The sequence below is a fragment of the Podarcis pityusensis genome, assembly GCF_964106645.2.
Source record: "Podarcis pityusensis genome assembly, chromosome: 4".
Classification (NCBI taxonomy): domain Eukaryota; kingdom Metazoa; phylum Chordata; class Lepidosauria; order Squamata; family Lacertidae; genus Podarcis; species Podarcis pityusensis.
Genome location: NC_138027.1, coordinates 46,583,120 through 46,610,584, shown reverse-complemented (window position 1 = coordinate 46,610,584; position 27,465 = coordinate 46,583,120). Strand labels below are relative to the sequence as shown.

Here is a 27,465-nt window from a genome sequence, read left to right as displayed (position 1 = left end):
GCTTTTTGAATTAATACAAGGACCATGAACCTGGCTCAGTAGTAGATGGGCCTCCAGTGCTGATGTTTTCACAGTTTTGTTACATCTTGTTGGCCAGGTGCTCCCACTAGCGATCTGGCTACCATATTCTGCACCAGCTGGAGCTTCCAAAACAAGCCGAAGGGCAGCCCCACATACAGTTCATTGGAGTAATCCAACCTTGCAGTTACCAATGGATGGACTACAGTGGTTTGGCTATCCTTGTTCAGGAACAGTTGTACCTGGCAAATCATGTGGAGTTCCTATGCTCATTCACCTACTTACACATAAGTGTTCCTTTGCAGATGTCTATGCAATGTCAAGAGGATGAGGCTAGTGAAGCTTATGCCAAGGATGGGATAGCCCTACATCAGGAGTGGGAAACCTTTTTTGGTTTTGGGTCCTGTGGAAGCCTTGCAAGCGTTTGAAAGTTTGTTTGAATGTTCCCTCAGTACAGTCACAGCCTGTGTGAAGGTTAGGGGGATGGAGCTACTCATTGTGCCTGCTCCCTGCTCCCACATTGAGTAAAAGTATTAACACTTTAAGGGGGGTTCCATCACCAAAGAATGAACTAAATTGGGTTATGCCTTCTTGTCCAAATGTTTCTTCTGTCCAACTCTAAGTGGAAGTTGCCAGTGATAGGAAGTCAATATCTTTTGTGGTGGTAAGACAAGAAGAGATGTGCTATAGGTAGGTAGGTAGGTAGGTAGGTATCTGCCACAAGCCATAGCAGATCACATTGTTGGTGCATAATAGGTCCTAGCTTTGATATCTGGGGAAGTCTTTTACTTGAGGGTAGCTCCATGAGAAATCACTATGAAAAGATGAAGAGAGCTGCCACAAGCTGAGGGAAGCTGGACTAGCATATATTGGCAATTGGTCTGAGCCAGAAGGTAGCTCTTTATATCTCCTTCCCAACCTTGCAATGCTCAATCTGTTCTTGCATTCCTGTATCGTACTTATTCACTCATTGAAGTGTGACCAGTACTTCGTAAGAATCTACCCAATATCAAGTCATTCTTAGAATGAATCCTCTTTGTTCAGGGTATTGAGTTAAGCCCTACTGTGCTGATGATGTCTGACCCAGTGCTTAGGAGGAGCCGATTGTCTTAAAAGGCTTGATGTAGCACAGCTCATCCTGACACTGAGCTAGACATGTTTATTTTAAATAGACTGTCAAGCTTTAAAGCAGGTTCTTCCGAGCATGGCAGCAAATGGGGAAAAGGAGGGAGGAGTACATGGAAGGGAATTTGACAGGCTAAGTAGTGTAAACTAAATCCATTGCATTTGAGCATTATTAAAGAGAACTTGATGTTAGCTCACCAGTCAGAGAAGGGAAGATGTGCTGCATGCTGACAGAGGTAATAAAAGGAATAACACATTTTTATGGGGAAGGAGATTAATAATGTAATAGCTGACTATTACTAAGAGTTATCAACTTTTCCTAGGGGAATACTTGGCCCAGTTATTGAACAGAGCAGACAACTCTATTACTTTCCTCATAATTTATGGGTTGTTGAAAATGAATTTCATGTACACAAACCTATGTTTGTTAAAAAAAACTGCAGATGAAAATTAAAAAATATGAAAGTAAAATGCAGATAAAATTAAAAAGTACAAAACACAAAAGACAATCATTGTACTGATTTTTGAAAAGAGACATTCAAAATACAGACTCTAATATTAAACCCCCACTCTAAAGTACTTCAAACATCATGTTCCACCCACACAGATAGATGGACACCTTTAGAATTTTCTTAGTATGACATCTCTGCTACTAAAGACCACAAAAACAGTGAATCTGGGTCATACTCCATTGATATGAGTAAGCATCCTTTAATTACCAACTGCATTACATACATTAGTCAACATAAAACCTCTCACTTCCCCACAACCTTCTGGGCTGATATTATAGGACAGATCCATCTCTACACAAATGATTTAGCAGCTATGGGAGGGACTTTCTGACTTATTTAGGAACAGCGCAGACAGTTTTGGTTCAGGACTGACCTGATTTACATGTATGTTGACATGCCCCAGATTTTTCAGAGTGCAGGTTTATATCGGTCACATACTGCAATACCATGACTTTGGTCCATGCCTCTTATTACACCATTAATATTTCAGCTCTTAAGCTGCAAATATCACCACACAGAAAAAAATCTGGATCTCAGAAAAGTACAATCTTTCTGTATAGCATTGTAATAAAATAGCATAACTGGTTGTTCATACCGTTTTCCATAACCATTTGCAAAGTGAACAAGTACATTACTACACAAACTGAAGAATGAAAATTCAGGATGATCTAAGAATGAACATTTATGCTTCTGGTGCCCATCATACTGCCGGAATATTGGGGGGGTGGTTAATTTGTTAATCTGTTACTGATTTGCCACAGCAGACCAATAAATGATCTGGAATATTAGAATACAATCACAATGCATAATGAATGGTATTACTACAACATAGCACTGAAAATGATAGTTAGCAGTTTAATTTAAAATACACTAAAACGTAAGCTAGAGGAAAGCTCACCAATGGGGTCAAGTGAAATACGGTAACATTGCATGCAAAAGCAGCCGCAAAGCTGATGACATTAGTGCCTAGCAATCCCACCCCTTAATCCTCAAACTTGAAAGTCAGCCTTTTCCCCCAAGAGGCATCTCCCTTATGAAGGTTCTCACAACTGGTGCAAGACAGGTGGAAACAGCCACCCCCTAATGTCAAACAAAGAGCCTCTCTCCTATCACTATTTGAGATGACATGAGAACAATATACCAGATGTGGTTACTTCACTATATAAAGCAGGTGTGGGTCCCGCTTTTGCTCCTTCAGATGTTACTAAGGACATCTCCCAACAGCCCCAGGAAGCATAAACAATAGCCTGGAATTATGGGAGTTGTTTTCAGCAGCATCTGGAATAAAAAGGTATTATTATATTAGCTATGATTTTGATTTGCTTTCCTCCAAATCCCAACAAGGAATTTGCCTTCCTTGCTGCCTAGTCAGTTACCAAGTGAGTGCATATGCATATAGACAAAACTATGGTCTATCAGACTAGTTACTGTTGTGAAATCAGGGCACACATCATGTTGCAGCCAAGTAAAGACTAGGATATATGTTCCATTCCATTCCTTGCGTACTGATATAAATGCTTGCTCAATGAAAGCTACTAGCCAGAAGCAGGACTGGGATAAGAGCCATAGGCTCAAGAAACAGTTTTGGGTTGGAACATAGTGACAAAAAGAAAACTATGAGTTTTTAAGCTGGTAAAGCAGCAAACAGGGAAAGCTGAAAGAACTGCAGGCTGTTGGCTTTTGGAGAACTCTCGCTGCTCTAAAGACCAGTGTTATCTGTTCAAATGCTCAATATCTATCAATCTCAAAGAGCACAACTTTCCCTTACTTTGTCTGCCTAATCACATCAACTCTTTAAAAGTCTACTCCTGAAATTCCCTAGTGCTAAGGATGTGGGAGTTTGCATCAATATGTTTCTAATATGGAAACAATAAGCTGGAAACAACTTAAAATAAGACTCAAGTGTGAAAGCGCAACAGATGACGTTAATTATCTTCACTAGAGAAGGCGTCTTTGAGGGTGCAATCTTGGAAATCTTTTCTTTAAAGCTGAATATATTTTGTGTATCTGTGTATAAACATCTTGTGAATACAGAATGTGGTTAGCCACCCACATGAAACAAAAAAAAATGTGTTAAACAGAATGAAGCAAATTGAACAGGCTTTAGATAACCTTAGCTATAGTCTAGGGAAATTGTAAAAGCTCTTAATTGTGTTTTTAATGTATGTATCTGAGCTGAATCATTGATACTAGATTTACTGTTAGGGACGCAAGTCTATAAAATGCTGTTATTATTTGATTTGATTTGATTTGATTTGATTTGATTTGATTTGATTTGATTTGAAGGCCTGGCTCATTCTACAGCCCAGATGAGCCAGAAGTCAGGATAGCATCAGCATAACTTACACAGCAATCCTAACCATGTCTACTAAGAAGCAGAGATGGGGGAGAAATTCATATCTAATTTAAAGGTGTACCTATGTAACTCACACCCTCACGAGAACCTTTTGAAAGGTGTATTTCAAAATTTACACTTCTCAGACTAATGTTTTTTAAAATGCACTCATTAGTGAATACGCATACAAAAATGCATGTTTGTTAGGGGAAATGTGCTTGCAAAATGTGCTGATTAGTCAAAACTGCATACAAAAATGCTTTTATTTGGAGAAATTCACACTAAAATGCTAATGAATTTTCGTTTTGTTTTTGTTTGTTTTTTTAAAAAAGGCAAATTACTATAGAAATGTGGCAAACTAAAGTTTGGAAAAATGAGACTCTGAAAGAACAAAAATTGATAGACCCTTCCATCCCTACTCAGAAGTAAGTCCTATTCCATTTAATGGGGCTTATGCCTGGGTAAGCAGGGTACTGCCTGAGAGTAAGACTCACTGAATTAAATGGGACTTTTATGTAGGAATGGTTAGGATTGTATGGACTCCCAACACAAAAGCTGGAATTTTATTTGTTAGAAACTTTATTTGTGGGCCTGAGAAGTTCTGAATGAGTTCATCCATCAAACAAATATTTTTTTATGAAAGGCTCTACTCAGCAGAATGTGCTTCACTAAGAGGGTGATACAACTGAATGATACAATAGTGCAGGCTGTTAACATCTGTTACCATACCATTAGCTCATTTAGAGTCAGAAGAAATTCCCTGCCAATAATAACTAGCAGTTTAGGTCTGAAAGTATGTCCTTTCCCAACTGTATGGGGCTTGGCAAATTTGCTTGGGCCGTCTGAATTATTTTGCGTAACTGTCCCTTTGCTCTGGACACCTTTGTCATAGAGCTTATTGTTTGGTCATGTTTATGTATGTTGTGAACACATACAAAACTGTATAATGTTTCAGATATACTTGATGTACTTCCCTATGCAGGCAAAGCATCTATGTGTAGCGGGATCACCATAGGAAAGGATTGTTCTGGAATGAGCTGGGGTAAATATGTAGATAGTAATGGTTTCTTGCAGTCTCTGTTTCTCCTTTTTGACAGACCAGGGTTGTGAAAGTCTGCCATGGCCAACATATCCATCAACCTCAGGGAAGTGTGGTGGTGTAGCGTGGTGTGATTGCCTGGGAATCTGATTCAGAGGCTGAACCAGAGGAATCCCAGCCTGCACAGGAGTCCCCGCCTCCAGGGCCGGCTGAACTGGGGCAGGGCCTTGATTCTGAAGCGCCTGCACCTGTGCCGGATCCTCAGGAGCAGGCACCAGGTGAATCCACTCTGGCTCCGGAGGGGCTTGAGGACACAGTGCCTACAGGTGCGCCTCTCCCAGCCCTGTCAGGGGAAGGTGAGTCTCCCCCTGGGTCCAGTAACCCTCCAGCCTCTCCTGAGCTGCAGAGGCTCAGGGCAGAGAGGCGGAGGGAACTGGTTTCTCCCAGGAGGAGTGCTCGCCTTAAGGCCAGGAAAGGCGGGTCTCCTGGGGGCCGGGACCGCCCCTGGCCTCAGAGAAGATAAAGGCCAGTCAGCCCGGTCCCAGGTTGCGGGAGCAACGTCGTTGAAGAGCTGTTTCGGCCAGCACCCAGTCCTGTTCCCCCAGAGTTCCTGTCCTTGCCCGGCTCCTCGCTTTGGACCCCGCTTCGCCCGTGGAAGACTGTCTGCCGACCCTCGACTCAGGTCCTGGACCTCACCCCACAGTAACCTCCCCCCGGGACCAGCACATGTGGGCAGGTCCTGGGTGCAAATTTCTGATGGGGAGCAACAGGATGCCTCCATAATGTATATTGTGCTAGGAGGCTTCAGCTTGGTAACAATCGAGTATACACTTCCAGAGTTCACACTCAAAACATTACTTCTGGTAAATGAGCCACCATAGCCACTAGAGGGCCATGGAAATTTGTGTCCCAGGATTTTTAGGTTCGTCTACCCAGGTACTCTTATACCCATGATGTATGGAAGTGAGAGCTGGACCATAAAGAAGGCTGATCGCCAAAGAATTGATGCTTTTGAATTATAGTGCTGGAGGAGACTCTTGAGAGTCCCATGGACTACAAGAAGATCAAACCTATCCATTCTGAAGGAAATCAGCCCTGAGTGCTCACTGGAAGGAGAGATCCTGAAGCTGAGGCTCCAATACTGAGGCCACCTCATGAGAAGAGAAGACTCCCTGGAAAAGACCCTGATGTTGGGAAAGATGGAGGGCACAAGGAGAAGGGGACGACAGAGGACAAGATGGTTGGACAGTGTTCTTGAAGATACCAACATGAGTTTGACCAAACTGCGGGAGGCAGTGGAAGACAGGAGTGCCTGGTGTGCTCTGGTCTATGGGGTCACGAAGAGTCAGACACGACTAAACGACTAAACAACAACAACAGCCCACATACCATCTCAAACCAAAGGGGTACATTGGTTTCCAGATGTCAAATATATTGGCATTCTTTTCAGCTCTCCTGAACTAGGCATCAGTCCAGAACTTGCACGGCCACACCTGACTCATTTTGAACTAAATCCATCATGGATGTATCACAGGTGGAGCAGAAACAGACACAATGGAGAAAGTCAGTTTCTACAGTCTTCTGGTTATGTTGCAAGAAGGCAGAAAGTTGTGCGTGTTGGAATTTAGCAGCCAAAACATTGGCTTCAGGCCTGTAGTGGAGATTTAATTGCACTGGCATTTTCAAAAAATGTTCTGGAACAGATTTACTGCTGTCACAAGTAAGCCCAAGTCCATTTATATCGGCTTTTGAAAGGGAAAAAATGGTTTCAAGTGGGTAAGATTGGGCGGAATCCATCTTGACATTAAGTTTGGTGACTTCTCATTCATAACAATGAAAGATATTATGCTTATCACCCAAATAATTAGAAATATAATCTTCTTAAAATTTAAAGTGTCTGCAAGACTGAAGTTCGAAGAACAGAAGCAGAGTAATGCTTCTAATCCTTTCCTGGAAACTAGACAGATAACTCTCTAATAATTAAACATTTACTGAAATTAACCATAAATGTAATTTTTAATGGCATGGTTAAAATTTTAAGAGAGCAGATGTGTTCTGACATTTATTGGAATCATTGTACTTTATGAAGAGTTTATTTCTTTTCAGCAATTTGCCTGTGATTTGTGTTGATAACTGCCAATGGCATGTTAATGTTTGTGAAGCAACAGAACTCTCACCTGAATCTCAGTGCAAGACTCACTTTTGGAATGTCTACATCTGGGGTTTTATGGTTATCAATCAAGGCTGCAGTACTATACTTACCTGGGAGCACGTCCCATTGAATTAAGTTTGACTTACTTCTGAGTAGACATGCATAGGATTCTTCTATGAATGATTCTAGGTAGTCCTTAAATATGTCATCAGTTTAATAATTATGTGCCTTCCCCAAATATGGAACAATAATAGGAGAAATCCATATGTTTCTAAATCAAATAATCAAATTATGTCAATATGAACCAATTTGTACACACTGACAATTATTTTACAGGCCATTGTGGAAATAATATTTTTTCATTTATTACAACATTTAGAATCTAAAAATTACCCCTCTGACTAGGATGTTTCTGATTTGATGCAACACTGATCAAAAACTAACATTGATCAAAATTTAATAGGCAGAAGCTGTTTTTCAGACCATTTCAATTTATTCCAGATTCCTCTGAATAGAATACTAATATTGAACTATAATTTCCCATTCCATTTAAAGGGATTTAAGAATTTAGGCCATGTAGTTCTACAGCACAATTTGCAGAATATTTCAAAAGGTTTATCCTACAGCACATGTCACACTGAAAGCTTTGAAAGTTACCATCAAAAGCTCTCTTAGCACTTGCTATATAACTTACAGTGTGCATAGCTGACCCAGTTTTGCTCTCTTCGGGGAGAGCATAATACTATCATATGCCGCCTTCTCACTGACATGGAATAGACCTGGATCAACCATATTAATTGGAAATCTTATGCAACCTACATGTGAGAAGCTCCCCAGTATTTTCAGTGCACAACTAGACAGACCAAATATTTGACTATGCATTGGCATTCATATGAAATTCAGTGCAACAATTCCCTAGGAAAAGTGACATGGAAATAACCAAATATTGGGTTAGGACCAAGATTTCTGAAATTTGAAGGGGCGCATCGGAAGATGGCTGACAATAACATCTCTCCGACCCACACGAGGTAATTAGGAAGCTGTGATGGGAGTAAATAGCCTCCCTACCCCCCCCCAAGTGTGTGGGGGGGACTGCCCTTGCCTGCTGTGCCCGATACCACCCCCAGAATTTGTGGGGATGGGGGCACTAGGCAGAAAGCCCTCCTGTGGATCTTGGCGCTCCTGGACGCTGTCTCTAGTTTGCAGCAATTTCAAAAGAAACAATTAGGAGGAGGCGAATGCACATCTTTCAAAGAAGAAGGGGGAGTAAAGACTGCTAACTGAAGAGATCTCTGATAAACAAGACGGGTCGGAGGAACAAGAATAAATCATGAGAAGACCCACCAAGGCACGGTATGGCAAAGGGACTGGATGGGGGAGGAGGAAAAAACTTTCCTTTCTTTTCTCTATGTGATTAACCAAGAATCCCGCCCCCCCCCCCCACAAGTCACAAGTTAGTAATGCCATTTAAATGACTTAAGCTGTGATTTATGACTGTGTGGAGATAATTTACTAACCAAAGCATGTTTCAAGAAGATCGTGGAAACTATAAGAGCTTTGGAATGACGCAGCAAAAAATACCATTGCCATGTTGGCAAGTTCTGTCGGAGGACTTAAGTCTGGGAGGAGGAACAGAGCTGTTTTTATATTGTGGATGAGACTCCTCAGAGGGACTTAAGAGCGACAGATTTGCGAGATTAATGATGGAAAGAGTGATGTTATTTATGAAAGCGATGATATATGGAAACCATCTTGATATGAGGACTGGACGAACGGAAAAATTCACACAGGATTATAATTGGTGTTTGTCTGCTTAAGGAGATTATCAGAAGAGATCATAAAGAAAAGAAGAAAAAATATACGAATAAGATGAGATGTGGAAACAGCAAGATAAGACTGGATAGAATTATGAACATTATTTGGACTGATTTGTGGATATTAACGCAGTAGCAAGAAGATGATCAGAATCCCCCTTCGGAACTTGAAATATGGGTCCCCTCAACAAAAATTTAAAATTCTGCTTTGTAATTCGGAATTTATGTGATGTGATTTGATTTGATTTGATTGGTCGGTTAATAAAAATTATTAAAAAAAAAAAAAAGATTTCTGAAATTTGAAGCACACTTCCCAAGCAGCTTTACACGGACAAAAAGCTCCTCCAACAACTCATGTACTGTATTTACAATATATTCTGTACAAATATACACCAATTCTGTCTCACATTTGTCTAGGGAACACACAGACATACAGAAATAGAAAAGGACACAAACACTATTTTTACCTCTCCTTCTCTCTCTCTCTCTCTCTCTCACACACACACACAGAGAGAGAGAGAGAGAGAGAGAGAGAGAGAGAGAGGAAATTGGGCCTAATCTGCTGTTGTAAAAATGACTCACCTCTGTCTCCAGAGCAAGTTTCTTAAAATCCAAAAATGGTGGACTAGAACTAGACCAGGTTGGCCAGGACAACATGCTGGTGAGCAGGCAAGCTAGCAGCAAGTCAGAAGATTCAGGTGGTTTGACAGCAAGCCAGATAGACTGGTTGCTTGGCCAGTGGGCTGGGCAGCTGGTGGGCACACACTCTGCCTGTGATCATCTCTATGCTTTGCAATGTCAATGCAACCTGCAGGTAGAAGGCAAGGAGGATGGAGCCTTATATGAGCGCATATCAGTACAGTAGTTAGCTCATTAGACCCACACAGGCGATAAATATTTTCTTAGATATGCATGCAAAAAGAAATACTAAAAATGTTAAATAAAATGTTATTTGCATAAAACAATCTAAAGACTCTTTCCCCCCCTTTCCTTTTTTGGAATTATTATTATTATTTGGCAGGCTATGTTGTTTTTTTTCTAGAGTTGTTGGCATTCTTAAACCTTAAACCAAACAAAGAATAGATAGAATTTCAAGAGCAAAAGCATGGAGAACCCAATAACTTGAATTAAATGGGAAATAAAGTGTTTTTGTACCAACCATGTTCGTTTGTTTTTGTTTGTTGGTTTGTTTTTAAAAAAGTAACTGTGGTGTCATTTTCACAGTAGAACCACTGATAGTCGGACATCACCCTAAGTGTTTACAAATTCTGGAAGCTATTTCTCAGCTTTTTTCCTTTGCTTTCAGCAAAGTAAAGAAGCCACGCAGCAATTGCAGTTCCCAAGGCACTGTAGAGATCATCACACATCTTGCAGAATGAGGCAGCAGGAGGCATCTGGTAATCTGTGAATGAGCTGCATTTGTCATTCACAATGTCAGATAAAAGGAATCATACAAAATAGTCTAGAATTATTCAAGGTAACAAGGACATTATTGTTCATATAAATTATGTAGCCTACAATGCAAGCTAACTGTTAACTGGTAGGTCCAAGTAGTGGCAGAAAAATTGCATCTGCCAACTGGAACTATAAAACTGCATCAGTACAAGGAAAATCTATGGCCTGTCTTGTTCTGGTTCTATGGCCCAGTGTGCACATCACGCTAACACAAAATATGGCTTAGTAGGACTTCATAGTTTCCCAGAGGAGCTTACAGCTGCTTTCTCCGTCCCCAATCATTTTGCGTCCACACTACACTGATCTAAGTCAAGGTTTGGCTTAGGATTTTCCCCAAATGTTTAAGCTCTTTCCTCCCTAAGAACAAGTTCTAGCTTAGGTTTGTTCATGGCTACAGCTTGTGGTTAGTTGGGAAAGAGCTTAACTACAAGTCATCCATGCTGTCATGGTAAACAGCAGCCATGCCAGTGTTGGGAGGGCAGTGTCATGGCACACATCCCCACCACCACCCCACTGGATACTCCTAAAAATCATGTTTCAAAATAGCCTTTAAAAAACCCACCAACCAGTGATTTTGCCATTGTAAGTTTTGAACATTATATCTATCTACTTGGAATAATTTGCAAAACATCATATCTATTTGTGGGGCACTGTCACTTTCTGAATGGAAGCCAAACAAGTTTAGTCCTTTCTTTTTGCAAAATATAGCATATTGCTCTAGCTTCATCATATACTAAATAGTTCCTCTGTGAGCCTGAGGACCCTAACAGGAGGTTAAAGACATAAATTCAGATTATTAAGACATCCAGCAAGCACTGTCTACACTGAATTTCTCAACAAAAATCCTCCATTGTGCTTTTGTAGTAGTCAGTAGGCTACCATCCAGCTGGTAACATTATTACTATTATTATTTTTGTGTATTTAGAAAGCTGTGATCCTGTTATTAACACACACATGTAATGGAAGACATTTCTGACTCATAGGAGGACTGATCCCAAATCAAATGATTAAACAAACATGCTATTAAAATGAATGAAACTTACTTCTGTGTAAACAGAATTACAAGATGAGGCAGGTTCCTTTTTGTGACATTTATATTCTCCCCTTTTGTCCCAAAATATTCAAGGAAGCTAACAAATTATTAAAACATGCAATAAAATCCAATACACTATCAAAGGGAAAAGAAGTCCAATAAATGAAGAAAAATATCAGCAATAAAAGAACCAGTTCTTCAATCAGTGATCAAAGGCACTGAGAATTATCTAGTGCCAAAAAGACAAGTCAGAACAACAGGGTTTTTTCAAGCAAAGATTATCTGTCATTGGACCAAGTTAAAGGATTTACTATTGATGCACAAAATCCTTATCAGTTTGGAACCAGTTTACTTAAGGGATTGCCTTGTCCCCATACCGGCTTAGTTGATCACTTTGATCTGCCAAATTTGCACTTCTACAACTGCCACATTATATCCGTTCCACATTTGTGAGCAGTCAGTTCTTTAGTGTGGCAAGACCCTGTGCAGACATATTTATGTATTTATTTATTACATTTATACCCCGCCTTTCTCCCAAGGAGACACACATACTTATCCTTCTCCACACTTTATCATCATAAAAACAACCCTGTTGGGTAGGTTATGCTGAGAGTGAATGTCTGGCCCAAGGTGAACATTGTGGCTAAGTGGGAATTTGAACCCTGATCTCCCCAGGCCCTAGCCCAGCACTCTTTCACACCACACTGGTTCTCTGGGTTCAGCAAGTCCATTGACAGCAATGTTGGGAAGTATCACTGTGATCCTAAGTTACTTCACCTTATTTTTTATATGCTATGAAGAGAGAAAATTCTAGTGGTCTGAAGAGGAGGTCAGGGGACTATTAGAAAGGGATGGACATGGGAGTTATCAGAGACTGAGATGTTTTTCAGGGTCAAGGCCGACTCTTAGCACTTCAAGAAGAATTTAAAGACTGGTCATCTCTTGCTAGTCAGATGGAACAAGAGTAGGCTTTTACTGAGTGAAAAGAAATAGAAAAAATAGCAGACATTTGGTGAGGGAGACGGTTGTCTGAGACAAATGCTGAGGGAAACTATTGCGCTGGTGCTTATAGATTAATAAGTGTTATGTTTACTGACCGTTTGTTGCCCCAGTAATTATTTATATGTTTTTTAAACATCTGCCTCTGGCTTTTCTTTTGGAATGCAATTAACACTTATTGGGCAGTTGAGGAAAAGACCTCATGCAGCTGTTCCTCATCAGGAAGAAACAGCTGGTAAGAGCTCCTGAAATTGTATTACCCTTTCATATATCATGGAGGTGCCGCAGAATATTAACATTCTGGAACTGATTGTTGGCAACAGCACTAATGATTGTGTCACTCTTTAACTACTACTCTGTATGCCAAAACAAGCATTTTTTTAAGGAAAAAAAAGGTTATGAGTAGCTGTCAATCATGTTTATATTTGGAAACTTTTTATTAAAAATTGGACACTGGGCCCATTTCTAATTAAAAGGAGTAAATAGTTCTTTAAGTCCCCATCTGGAACTTTTATGTATGGGCATGTTTATACCTTATTTTCCTGTGGCCTTTAAGAAACCGACTCATCGATGTTTGCATTAACGCAAAAGCAAAATGAAGATTGACAAACCATCATGGCAAAGCTATAAAAGCCACACATTACTGCATTACTGTCTGTCTCTACCAGAAGAACTAAACTACAACCTCGCCTTGCAAATTGAAGGCATTTTTAAATTAAATACATATATTTTGCTGGCAGTTTCCTTGGACACAAATGACCTTTCAAATGACACTCGCCAAAGATCAACGGATTCAGCAAAGCTCGTACAGAGTTTTCTCATCTTTGATCTCGGTATGTCTCTACTGTGCCACCAATCATTGTTTAGGAAGGCTTAGAATTGTTTAACAGCATTGAATGCCTTAGTGTTGCACAATATTATCATAAAATTGTGGCAATATTTTAAAGTGGTGTGTTTTTGCCACACAATCTTACATTGCATGCTCTCTGACTTCAATAATTCTTCAGCTACTCTCCAATGGGATTTGTTGTTTTATGAGATGCTCTTCCATAAATATGGGACTTCAGCTATCTAAAAACAATTGCCACTTCAAATCCTCTCAACTGGCTGTAAGCAGCTGCTCTATATTTTTCTGGAGTGGCTGTTTAGGGTCATTTGAGTGGCTATCAGCAATTGTTTTCAGTCAACTCCAAGCCTGTGTTTATTTAGCCACATTTATTCTGGCAAAAATGCTACCTGTAAGTCAGTCACTACAGTGGTACCTCCCTCGGGTTACATATGCTTCAGGTTACATAAGCTTCAGGTTACAGACTCCGCTAACCCAGAAATAGTACCTCAGGTTAAGAACTTTGCTTCAGGATGAGAACAGAAATCGTGCAGCGGCGGCGTGGCGGCAGCGGGAGGCCCCATTAGCTAAAGTGGTGCTTCAGGTTAAGAACAGTTTCAGGTTAAGAACGGCCCTCCGGAACGAATTAAGTACTTAACCCGAGGTACCACTGTAATTCTAAAGTTCTGCAGTGCAATTAGTTTGTTCAGAAGATTTATTTCCAGCATTGGAGAAGAGAATGTACTTTCGTTTGCCTCTTTAGTCAGTTTAGAAAACACAGGAAAAGAAAATAGCATGATCTGCAGCCCAGTGTGTTACATTTGAACTTGGGGGGGGGGAGAGAGAGTTCTATTGCCAGTTAGAAAAGTGCTTCAAGATTGAAAAACTACAGTGGTGCCCCGCAAGACGAATGCCTCGCAAGACGGAAAACCCGCTAGACGAAATGGTTTTCCGTTTTGGAGGTGCTTCGCAAAACGAATTTCCTATGTGCTTGCTTCGCAAGACGAAAATGTCTTGCGAGTTCCTGCGGGGTTTTTTTCCTTTCCCCCCCTTTTTTCCCAAGCCGCTAAGCCGCTTATCAGCTGATCGGCTAAGCCGCTTAACAGCTGATCGCTAAGCCGCTTATCAGCTGATCCGCTAAGCCTGCTAAGCCGCTAATACTGTAGCGCTAATCCGCTAAACCGCTAATGGGCTTGCTTCGCAAGATGAAAAAACCCGCAAGACGAAGAGACTCGCGGAACGGATTCTTTTCGTCTTGCGAGGCACCACTGTAAAACAAAAAATACATTTGCCCCTGAAGTATTTTTTAGGAAAGCTTTGTGAAAGAATGGACTTCAATGTGAGCAGGAATAAGTTCAACCTCACTTGCTAGTGTCAAATCCTAGTGATTTCCTAGCAAGGTATACTGATTCTTCTCACTGTTCTTTTCATCACATACCACAAGATGTTGTTGTTTATTTTAAAAAGACTATGGTAGCATTTAATACTGCAAAGTCCTTTTTCTTATTCTTTCATTTAGACTGGCATTGTAGATAGCTCACCAATGCTCTCACCAGTTTCTCAATATTGGCCACAGTCCTGAAGTGCCAAGTGCACATATTCAGTTATGGTTCCTGCATATTTCCTTACAGCAAAGGAAGGCAACACTGAAGACCTCTCCACAGATAACATTTTCAATAGACAAAAGCTAGGTGGAAGACTACATGCTCCTCTGGGGACATACTTTTCACAGATGTTACTACCATTATTTATTTATTGCCAGAACTGGGTTCTGAAATAGTCCATGCTTATAACATTGTTCATGAGGCCTTGCTGCCTTGTACTGAGGATCAGTTTAGATATGTACATGTTAGGGAGCTGTGGGGAAGGAAGGTGCAATAGAAGTGCATAATATTTGCCATATATTATTACATATTAAGACATCTTCCATTCCATGCTGCACGCTGAAAGCTTCTACGAGCCACAAGTGAGAGCTGAGTGCAGGGTGGGGACCAAAGGTAGACAAACTGCCCAGAAGGAGCATGATGGCTTCACCTCCAGAGGCACACTCCATTGTCTCAAGATGGATGTCAACAACAACAAAATTAAGACCTCTTCAAAACTTGCAGATGCTAAGAGGATTCATGCATAACATGTGTTGTATTGCACAGGATTATTCTTCCTTTCTTCATGTCTACACTCATGTTTGCCTTGATATCCATAATATGTTATTTATTCATATTGGGCATGGTCAGCAAAGGCTCTGATATATTCATGTTTTGCATATAGCCTTGATACAAGATACATATCTTGGCTACAGAATGTTCTCCAAACGCCATGAATATTTGTTTGCCGATTCCATTAGAGATACACATGATAGAATATGCATATTTCCAGTGTGTAAATAGGAATATGTATATGTATACATTTATATGTCACTTGTCAAATACCTTCTACATGCACAAAAATGTAAATGGCATCCTCTCTCCTTTAATACTTTTTTACATGCCCACAAGCATTCATTTAATATTTGATAAAAAGAAAACTGCATAAGCTTAGATTCTGACTCATCTTATGTGTAGGGCTTAAAACACTCAGTTTACACATCACACTTTCCAGGATTGGAAAGAGGGGTGTCTGACACAGGCCCACAAATTATTTTATATCAGAATATAGTGATTTGAAACACACACACACACACACACACACACACACACACTTGTTTGGGGGAGGATTAGGTATGTTGACAATGTGTTAATTATCTTCCTTTCAGTGTCATACAGTCACAATATAGGGACCCCTTTGGTTCTTCTATGGACCTCACAATTGGCCCAACTGGTTTTCTTCTGTAATAGCCACACATAGTTTCTTCTGTTCCACTAAGCGCTTATCTGCACTCACCTTTTGCAGGTCCACACTTTAAACTCTGTGTCTGAGTGCTTTTTTTCTTTGTCTTTTTGCCCCACCACTTTCCCCAGGAAAACCTGCTTATTAACACTGAATTGGAACAAATGGCAATTTGTTTGGTCATGGAGCTTTAAAGTGTAGACCTGTGTCTAGAAAGATGGCACTAAAGGAAGTCTGGATGAACCCTGGGTTTCACACAATCCATTTACCTTATGACAATAAGGTGCTGCCCTGATATCCTGAGAATGGCATTGACATCATTACCCAAACATTGCCCTAAAGGGAACCATCGCAGCAAGTTATTCTTCCTACTTAAGTTTCAAGCCTGCAGGTATGTTCTCCCACCCTGACATCATACCATCCAACTGCCCTGATTTCACTGAGACATTCCCAGTCCTTTTTTTCTAGAAAAATAGGTGCCAGCACTCGCCATGAAGTTGTTAGAGTAAGTGCCACACTTTTTAACAACAAGCAAAAGAGGTGTCAGTACCGCATACCCTTGAGTACCCCCTGAAAAAAAGCACTGGACATTCCGGATTTACAGAAGCTGCCCCAGTTTCTGAAAGTAATACCGAATGTCTCATTTTGGACAACACCACCACCGCTGCACTATGGCCTCTGCCTGCAAACTACAGGCCACAGACAGTGGCGCAGCCCAACCAAGACTGCTGCCTTCCGGGAGCATGCTGAAGAGACACTTCCAGCATGCTATGGCCTCAGCCTCCGCTGTGCCATGGCCTTTGCCTGCGGCTGCACACCACAAGCAGTGGTGGTGGGAGAGAGTGCACCAGCCAAGGTAAGATGTCAGAGGGCAAGTGGCAGTGGGGGACAAACGGGCAGGCAGAGGTGGATTAGTGCAGAGGCGGATGTCTCAAATTCCTCTCGGGAATTGTTGGAGTGTGTGTGACATATTTTCCAACCATGCACTCCAGAGACTGACTGTACAGCAGGAAATCATTGGGAAGAAAACTACAACTTTTAAACGTGTGAGAGAGAGAGTCAGAGAGTGAGCATGAGCATGAGAGAGAAGTAATAAAACAAATTCCTGAGGTTCTTACTGGCTAAAAATTAGGATGAACCTTTGTTTTCATTCAAAATGAAACAATAACTATGAAGATCTCAGAATTTTTTAGTAGAGAGAAAACTTGTTGAATGTATGTATACATGTTCCAAATAGCCACATCTTAAATTACAGGGCAAATCTTTGGCCTCTGGTCTTCAGTTTAAAGACATAGTATGGAGAAAGGTGCTAAATAAATGCTCAGGGTGGGCATGGGTACAATTGCTGTGGCAAATGCTGCATTCCAAGGCCTGGAAAGTGAATACAGTTTTCTCCAAAGTAGGTGTGGGATTCCTATCAGTCCTCCATTTACCACATCTAAGTATGATATGCTGCCAGGTTTCCTATGCAGGTTATACCTAACTTTATCCTTATCTCATCTAATTCTTCTTCAGTACTTATTCATTCCTCATATTCCATAAAGTACCTAGATAGTGCCTAGAAAGGGTTTTCAAATATAATACAATTTGTCTTTATTTCCTTTTCGTCATAAGTGATGCATGCAAACTAATCTTGATTTTATTCACTTTTATATGCTTTATACTTTATGGTGCACAGAGCTATGTGATGGAGACTCATCAAAGTCATTGTTGTAATACATTTGTCTGCACTGAACTGTCTTTGCCATCTATTAATCTTTTAAATGTTCAGAGACATTCTTTGCCTGATTATATAGTGCATTATTTACTGTGAGGCTATGCTTTTTGCTAGCAGTACATTTGCATTGTTTCTGATTTGCTGCCATGTATCTCATATCTTTATAGCCAATATTGCTATGCATTTATTGTCAGCTGCCTTAAATTTACTGATTCTAAAAACCTGAGTGGACTTTATCATGCTGAAAATTATGTAGTTGTTTTTAATCACACTTCCTCTTTTAAAAAGCATTTGCTAGATCAAAAATATAGATGATAATGCAAATGCACATCTTAATAATCTATGGAAACATATTTTACCTTTTAAAGGATTATGGTTTGTGGTGGTGTTTCCCTGATACTTCCTATATTTCATACTGAAACAATAAAAGCATTTTTAATGGTCCAAAATACTCACGTATGAGAGTTAGGGCTGGGTAGTCTGCTTAGGCACAGCCAAATTTTATCAGTCTCCTTGGAAAGGTTCCTACACAGCTCTAGAGATGAAGTGATTTGGTTTTTCTGAGACACCTCCTGGCTAAAACGTAGAAGTGCAGGTCTTATAATTCGCATACAAATACTACTAGGACTGAATGAGCCAAAGCCAACCATGCTGAGAGACTACATTTTTTATTTATTCTTTGTATCCCAGAGAACGTTTTGGGTACCCTCCAGCCAGGCAAATAGAGGGCTGAGTCTTTAGACTGCCTCTGATAATGATATAATAAGTAGACAGTAGACAGCTGTTACAACATTCCCTGCTACTCGCCAATGATCAACTTCAGTAAAAATAGTCTGTCTGCTCTTCTTACTGTAAACGCTACATTCCCTCCTCTCTCTATGGGGAGTGTGGCTTGGATTAAGAAACGAAAATACAGACTCTAATTCAAATGAATGAAAGTGTTGCCAGTGACAATCATCCTAACATATTCTTTCAGAAAATCCAGTACTTAAAATCTCCTGTTTCAAGAGAAGCTCAGCATGGGTGTTATTTTTGTAGGCATGATAGATGACTAGTTAGGTAGACTGACCTACTTTTTTTTCTTTTTTGTAAAATCACTGTTGCCTAGTACTTTTATGATGGAATGGAATCCTTACTACTGTTTAAATATTTGGCTATTACATGGGATGGTAGTTGACTAAGTTTTATTCAGGACAAACCCGTTGAAATTAATGGACCTAATTTAATCATGTTCATGAATTGCAATGGGTATACTCTGAGTAAAATTTAGTTGCATACCACCTATGGATTCAAGTAATAAGAAAAATGCCTATTATCTTTGCATGTGTAAAACAGCCTTACCAACAAATGTTTTGAACTACAACTCCCATCCACCCCAGCATGGCCAATGGTCAGAGCCAATGGGAAGTATACCCAAAATGTTTGCCAGGTTGGAGAGAACTGGTGTGTATAAGCATGGGGTCACATCCAATGCCAGTCCTGCTCAGAGTAGACCCATTGAGATGCATGACTATGACTACCTTAGGTTCATTAAAATCAATGAGTCTGCTCTGAGTAGAAATAAGTTGGTCACAACTAATGTTGTCATAACATTAAAGCACAGAAATAACACTATTACAGCAGCGGATTGAAACAGCAGCTAAAACCATTGAAAGGACCCTAAATATCACTAAAAGCACTGGGAAGTAGCCTCCTACTTTGAGAACTGTGTCTGTAGCAGGGATGGAAAATTGATTAAATTAACCAAATGTATAAATATTTCATTACCTTGGACATTATGTGAGTGAATATGTTCTTCACAGGGGGGCACTGTATATTTTTATGCACACATAGAATGGGAATGATTTACTTAGTAATAAAAAAGTATTTAATTTTATAAAAAGACAAGCAACTTTAAATTCCTGCCTACCACCATTCTCAGTCTAAAAGTTCTGCTGTCAGAATGAGGCACACAGAATTAAAATCCAATTGATACTGACACAATGCCTGAATGAATAAACAGCAAATGTCTTTGCACCTTAGTCATCTAATTAGCAGAGTCCCCAGGACGGGAGATGATTAGTTATTTAAGTGACATAGAAATAGATGTTTATTCTGAATCTGGACTAAGTGTCCTTCTGGTATTTTGTCAGGTATAAACAGTATTGCAAAGCCAGAATTCTATGTGTCTCATGAACAATCAGCTATACTTTTGGGGGGTTGCTATTGCATGCAACTTCATAATTTGATATTTGATTCTTGGATTAACACATTCATTTTCAGGGAACCTGTCAGAATGCTTGCTACTTTGACACTGTCTTGCTGGGTCTTGAGGCTGCCCACCTGCAGTATCGGACCAGTCTTAAACATAGGCTAAGCACAAGTCAGTTTGTTACAGAATAAATATTTGGAATAACTGATGTCAAATAAAATATTGAAAGGAACATGCTGGGTTTCAGCAGATGATAAATAAATAATCTGGTTTTTTCCTAAACTTTATCACTGTCTTCAGGCCCATTTCCCCACGCATACTCTTCCCACAAGGGAGTTATCTTTAAAAAATGTATAAGGCAATGGCACCCATGGAGCCCAAACAGGACCTCCTATGGAAGGGTTAGCCTTCACAACATCTTCCCTCAAAATTTGGCCGCACAACTTCATTAACTCATTCTGTATTTTTAAAGATGTATACTTAATGTGTCCTAGTTTGTATGTATGTATTTATATGTAAAAAAAATACTCCCTGCTTCAACATGAAATAGTAAATGTCTATCATGACACCTGTAGTACTGATCTTACAAAGAAGAGCAATGTCATATGACCCACAATACATAATTGTTGGTATTGTAGGTTACCATTTATTTTACTCTATAGCTCTTGCATGCGATTTATTAAGTAGCTCTATGACTGACAACTTTTTACTGTTGATGGCAGTAAGGAAATAAAGTGCAATAACAACATACTTGTCTCCTTTATGCTGTGAAAATATATGCCCTTGGTTAGACTATTTCAGGTGCATTTTACTTTTTAGCTTTTTGGAACCTGGTGATCCTTTAGTGTGATCCCTTATATACAACACTATGGCAGAACAAGCTTCTTGGTCCAGAGCAGATGAAGGTTCTGGATAGGACTGTGCTGCTTGGCATGCTATATAACTTATTTTGTCTCCATAGCATTATTTGTTAAATACATAAATATATCCCATGCTCTTCCCACTAAATTTTTGGAGGTTAACTGGTTTATCTGGAGAGAGGGGGGCGGGGAATAATTATTCCATTGTAATGCAATCCATCTTCCAGAAATCTGGTTTAAAAGACTGACATTTCCAGTTTTAGTTGGGGGAAAATGTATTGCTTGTCATCTGGACTCAGATCAGAAGCTCCAGGCAAAATAGATGATGGCTCAGGATTAAACATTACTCCAAATGTCTCTGTGGCATCTAATAAACAGTCAATAGGCAGTTTCTTACTGCCACCATTTAATTATGTTTGAGGAACAAACACTAACTTAAGATAGTTCTTGGGCGAGGTTCTTACTTTCAGAAAGTGTTACATGTTCTTTTGAAAATATTCTTTCATAAAGAGCCCAAGCAAGAAAAAGCCACATGATTAGTCACATTCCTTAATCAGCCCTGTAGTTACATACCCTACAAGTGTCTCTGTGTTTCTGATTTGATACCGGAATGTCTCACCCTTCCTTAGGATGTCCTCTTTTCATCGGAGAAAGCTGGGAACATATGGAGTTATCTGACCCCTGAGCCATCTGAAGGCAGCCCTGTATAGGGAAGTTTTTTAAAAATGTTTAATGTTTTATTATGCTTTCATATATGTTGGAAACTACCCAGAGTGGCTGAGGCAACCCAGTCAGATGGGTGGGCTATAAATAGTAAAATTACTTATTATGATGAAGATGGAATAGGACATCTCTGTTTTCATCGGAGAAATGTTGGAGAGTATGTAGTTAGAGTGGACTGGATGGTAAACAGTGTGGTAGAAGCAGGCTAGGACATAGGGCTGTAACGAATGGTATCTAATGTCTAGATACCATTAAGATATTAGGCTAACTGACCTGTCATTTCCAAGATCCCCCTTGTATCCCCCCTTTTTGAAAAATAGTATTGTAGTCTTTAATCATAGCAGACTGATATGAATTGGTTCTTATCTGATTTGGCAACCTTCGGGGGGAGGGTTGGGGCTCACTGGAAGGACAGATCCTGAAGATGAGGCTCCAGTACTTTGGCCACCTCATGAGAAAAGCAGACTCCCTGGAAAAGACCCTGATGTTGGGAAAGATTGAGGGCACAAGGAGAAGGGGACGACAGAGGACAAGATGGTTGGACAGTGTTCTCGAAGCTACCAGCATGAGTTTGACCAAACTGCAGGAGGCAGTGGAAGACAGGAGTGCCTGGCATGCTCTGGTCCATGGGATCACGAAGAGTCGGACACGACTAAATGATTAAACAACAACAACAACTTCAGGTCACCTGGAGCTGGGCCTACTATTTACACATGAAGGAAAGCTACCACTCATTGTGACTGGATTTAGTCCTAATTAATTCATTATCCCCAAAAGAGTCTATGCATGTATACAGTGCTCTTTTTTCTAAAAAAAAAAATAATGTTTAGGGGTAGTCTCATTTTCCTACTCATATTGAAATAATGCCCCTCAATGTGGCCAAATTTAGATTCACAAAATGTTTAGGGGTATGCGTACCCCTGCGTCCCCCCAGAGAAAAGCACTGCATGTATAACTGAATTTGCACATATTCATCTTCTCATTGCCTATCTGTGCAGTGCCACACACATGAGAGAGAGAGAGAGAGAGAGAGAGAGAGAGAGAGAGAGAGAGAGAGAGAGATTAAGAATATGGTCTAAGGGTATCCAGATTGTCAAATTTTAAGAAAGAAAGATATAACCATGACTCTCGCTTCTCATTCTGCATTGATGTCTTAAATTCTCTCCGTGTGGCTGAAATACCACAAGAATTTTCAAAGCATGACTTGACATTTATGTGTTGATCATCAGCTGACAAGATGTTTGACAACGATTTGCAACTCAGCAATCAGAGCAACTATATTTTTACACATATCACTCCTTTGGCAAACTCCAGTCATTTTAATGAGTCACATTCTTTTGAATTGGAAAACAGTGATTTAGGACCCAGAGCTTCACTCTGAGGCATTCTGATAATGTCACAGGGTTTTGTTTTTGTTATAATCATTACTAGCTGCCATAATTTGGCACATGCTTCACTGTAGGGCATTACTAATCCCAATTGCTCTGGTAGTGACTCAGCTGGTAGCCTTTTTAGCACATTTGAAGGAACTTCTAAGAAGCACTTTGGTCTCCATTATAGGTGCCTCCATATATCTACAGCTTTCAACTGTGTTCAAGTCAAACTCAGACCCAATGAGAAATTTCACTTGTGTGGTAAAATAAATAGTAGATAAAGCAAATTAAACATGCTCACCTCTATGCTGTTTTGGATCCATGTTAACTTTTGAAACATATTGCCTGTTTTTCAGACTACAAGGCTTTTTAGAGTTGGATATATATCCATAGGTTTATTTATTTATTTAAAAGCATTTAGAAAGTGCTTAATATTTTTAAAATCCCCAAGGTTGCATTTATGCATCTTTTACTCATGCCTGCAGGGCAAAGTTTAGCACAGATGTGTCCCAATTTTTCACTGACTATATACAGGGAAAAAATCTGTTTTTCCTCTTGCTTGTCCCAATTTACCACAAGCTGAAAGTAGTAAACAGAGCAAATGTAAGGATGTTGAAATGAAGAATACTTCTAAAGCACCTATCGTGAAACTTAAATTGCTATCCAAGAAGGATTCAGATGAGGTAGAAGTGGTTGAATAACCACAAATAAATACTGATTTTCCATGAATTGGGTCAAGATAGCTTTCAGTAGGTCACTGCCCACATATCTGCTGGGTAGCAGCAACTTGGGCCAGGAAACTAATGTTGTCCTTTTGGAGGATATAGAAGGGTGCATTATTTACAACATATAACCCACCACAAGTAGCTGTTTAAACAAAATGCTGAACTAGATAGGCCTTTGTTCTGAAAAACAAATGAAATGGATTTGGGTCCTTACCCCCACAAAAAAACCAAAAAATAACACCTTAAGGTACATCGTTTGGCTCTTTTGAGCAATATTCTGTACCAGAGATGGGGAATTTGTGACCCTCCTGATACTGTTGCACTTTCTCCAGCATCTTAGAGAATCAGCGTGAATGGGAGCTTTTTAGGCACTGGGAAATTTTCTCAACTTTTAGGCTTATAGGGGCATGACTGTGACTATCATAAAGGGACCCTACACTTCTCAATTTGCCACTACACCCTTGACACTCTCTGTTAGTTCCTTATTCATAATGAGAGCAAAACTAAGTAATGGAAAATCTCAGAACTTTGAAACAGTCTGAGCTAACAGCTCTAATTTTAGCACTCTCATTTTCTGAAATAAGTGTTGTCAGTATGAGTGATTTTCTTTAACTTGGCTACTGACAAATTCTTCTTCTTAAAAAGAAAATTATTCTCTCTCTTTCTTCTTATCTTGTTCATAAAGTATAATCAATATATTTCCTCCAGTTTGCTCTTCTCATTTTCTCAAGCATGTTTCTCTTTACCCTTTGACTTCCGTCTCTGTGGTGATGCCTATCTCAGTTTGCTTAACAGAAATAGAGGATATCCAAATAAAGCTTTAGATTTCTTTGTACAGCCACTCTACCCAAAGAGATTTGTTGGATTAAAGTTATGGAAAGCAATGAGTTGCAAAGTGCTAAATGTCAATATTTATTATTCAAAACATTAGCTCCTAATACTGTACACATGTGCATACAACAAAATATAAAGTACTATGAACATTACATACATTGTTTTCTAAAAAATAATAAATGCAGGTATTTCAGCACATTTTATACGAAGTGTAATGTAATGCTGACATATAACTCATGTAAAAATAATAACAGATGATATTCATAGAATCATAGAATCATAGAGTTGGAAGAGACCACAAGGGCCATCGAGTTCAACCCCCTGCCAAGCAGGAAACACCATCAGAGCACTCCTGATATATGGTTGTCAAGCCTCTGCTTAAAGACCTCCAAAGAAGGAGACTCCACCACACTCCTTGGCAGCAAATTCCACTGTCGAACAGCTCTTACTGTCAGGAAGTTCTTCCTAATGTTTAGGTGGAATCTTCTTTCTTGTAGTTTGGATCCATTGCTCCGTGTCCGCTTCTCTGGACCAGCAGAAAACAACCTTTCTCCCTCCTCTATGTGACATCCTTTTATATATTTGAACATGGCTATCATATCACCCTTTAACCTCCTCTTCTCCAGGCTAAACATGCCCAGCTCCCTTAGCCGTTCCTCATAAGGCATCGTTTCCAGGCCTTTGACCATTTTGGTTGCCCTCCTCTGGACACGTTCCAGTTTGTCAGTGTCCTTCTTGAACTGTGGTGCCCAGAACTGGACACAGTACTCTAGGTGAGGTCTGACCAGAGCAGAATACAGTGGCACTATTACTTCCCTTGATCTAGATGCTATACTCCTATTGATGCAGCCCAGAATTGCATTGGCTTTTTTAGCTGCCGCGTCACACTGTTGGCTCATGTCAAGTTTGTGGTCAACCAAGACTCCTAGATCCTTTTCACATGTACTGCTCTCAAGCCAGGTGTCACCCATCTTGTATTTGTGCCTCTCATTTTTTTTTGCCCAAGTGCAATACTTTACATTTCTCCCTGTTAAAATTCATCTTGTTTGTTTTGGCCCAGTTCTCTAATCTGTCAAGGTCGTTTTGAAGTGTGATCCTGTCCTCTGGGGTGTTAGCCACCCCTCCCAGTTTGGTGTCATCTGCAAATTTGATCAGGATGCCCTTGAGTCCATCATCCAAGTCGTTGATAAAGATGTTGAATAAGACCGGGCCCAAGACAGAACCCTGTGGCACCCTACTAGTCACTCTTCTCCAGGATGAAGAGGAACCATTGATGAGCACCCTTTGGGTTCAGTCAGTCAGCCAGTTACAAATCCACTGAGTGGTAGCATAGTCAAGACCGCATTTTACCAGCTTCTTTACAAGAATATCATGGGGCACCTTGTCAAATGCCTTGCTGAAATCAAGCTAGGCTACATCCACTGCGTTCCCTTCATCTACCAGGCTTGTAATTCTGTCAAAAAACGAGATCAGGTTAGTCTGACATGACTTATTTTTCAGAAATCCATGCTGACTGTTGGTGATCACAGCATTCCTTTCTAGGTGCTCACAGACTGTTTGCTTAACGATCTGCTCCAGAATCTTCCCTGGTATTGATGTCAGACTGACTGGGCGGTAATTATTTGGGTCCTCTCTTTTCCCCTTTTTGAAAATAGGGACAACATTTGCCCTCCTCCAGTCTGCCGGGACTTCGCCTGTTCTCCAGGAATTCTCAAAGATGACTGCCAGTGGTTCTGAGATCACATCTGCCAGTTCTTTTAATACTCTTGGATGCAGTTCATCTGGCCCTGGAGACTTGAATACATCTAAACTAGCCAAGTATTCTTGTACTATCTCCTTAGTTATTCTGGGCTGTGTTTCCTTTGCTGAATCATTTGCTCCAAATTCTTCAGGTCGGGCATTGTCTTCTTTATCGGAGAAGACTGAGGCAAAGAAGGCATTGAGGAGTTCAGCCCTTTCTGTGTCCCCTGTTTGCATTTCACCATCTTCTCCTCTGAGTGACCCCACTGTTTCTTTGTTCTTCCTTTTGCTACGAACATACCCAAAAAAGCCTTTTTTGTTGCTTTTAACCTCTCTAGCAAGCCTGAGTTCATTCTGTGCTTTAGCTTTTCTGACTTTGTGTCTACACGTGCTGGCTATTTGTTTGAATCCCTCTTTGGTGGTTTCCCCCCTTTTCCATTTTTTGTACACATCCTTTTTTAATCTTAACTCAGTTAAAAGTTCTTTAGATAGCCACCCTGGCTTCTTTAGGCACCTTCCATGTTTCCGTCTCATTGGTATTGCCTGAAGTTGTGCTTTTACTATCTCCCTCTTAACAAACTCCCAGCCATCATGAACTCCCTTTCCTTTTAGTATTACTGTCCATGGGATCTCACCCAGCACTTCCCTAAGTTTTATGAAGTCGGCTTTCTTAAAGTCAAGAAATTCAGTCCTAGTATGCTTGGCTGCTCCTTTCCGCTGTATAGTAAACTTCAGAAGAGCATGATCACTCACGCCTAATGATCCTTCCACTTCTACCCCACTAACCAGGTCATCAACATTGGTTAGGACCAGATCTAAAATGGCTGTTCCTCTTGTTGCTTCTCCCACTTTCTGGACAATGAAGTTGTCTGCAAGGCCAGTGAGGAATCTGTTTGACCTTATGCTCTTGGCTGAGTTTGACATCCAACAAATATCCGGGTAATTGAAGTCCCCCATTACTACTATCTCCCTTTCTTTTGCATGCTTGGCCATCTGTTCCAGGAAGGCATCATCTATGTCCTCCGTTTGGCTTGGGGATCTATAGTGAACTCCCACAATGAGGTCACTGTTATTCTTCTCTCCCTTAATTTTGACCCAAATGCTCTCACTTTGGCTTTGAGGTTCTAAATCTTGGATCTCTTCACAGGTATACACATCCCTGACATAT

At 40.2% G+C, this 27,465-nt stretch overlaps 1 protein-coding gene across 17 annotated transcripts in view; it reads left to right on the top strand.

Moving 5' to 3' along the window:
• The window catches only part of ROBO2 (roundabout guidance receptor 2), an 835,262-nt gene that overhangs the window by 224,949 nt on the left and 582,848 nt on the right, over positions 1–27,465 (top strand). The gene's annotated exons all lie outside the window — the stretch shown is intronic.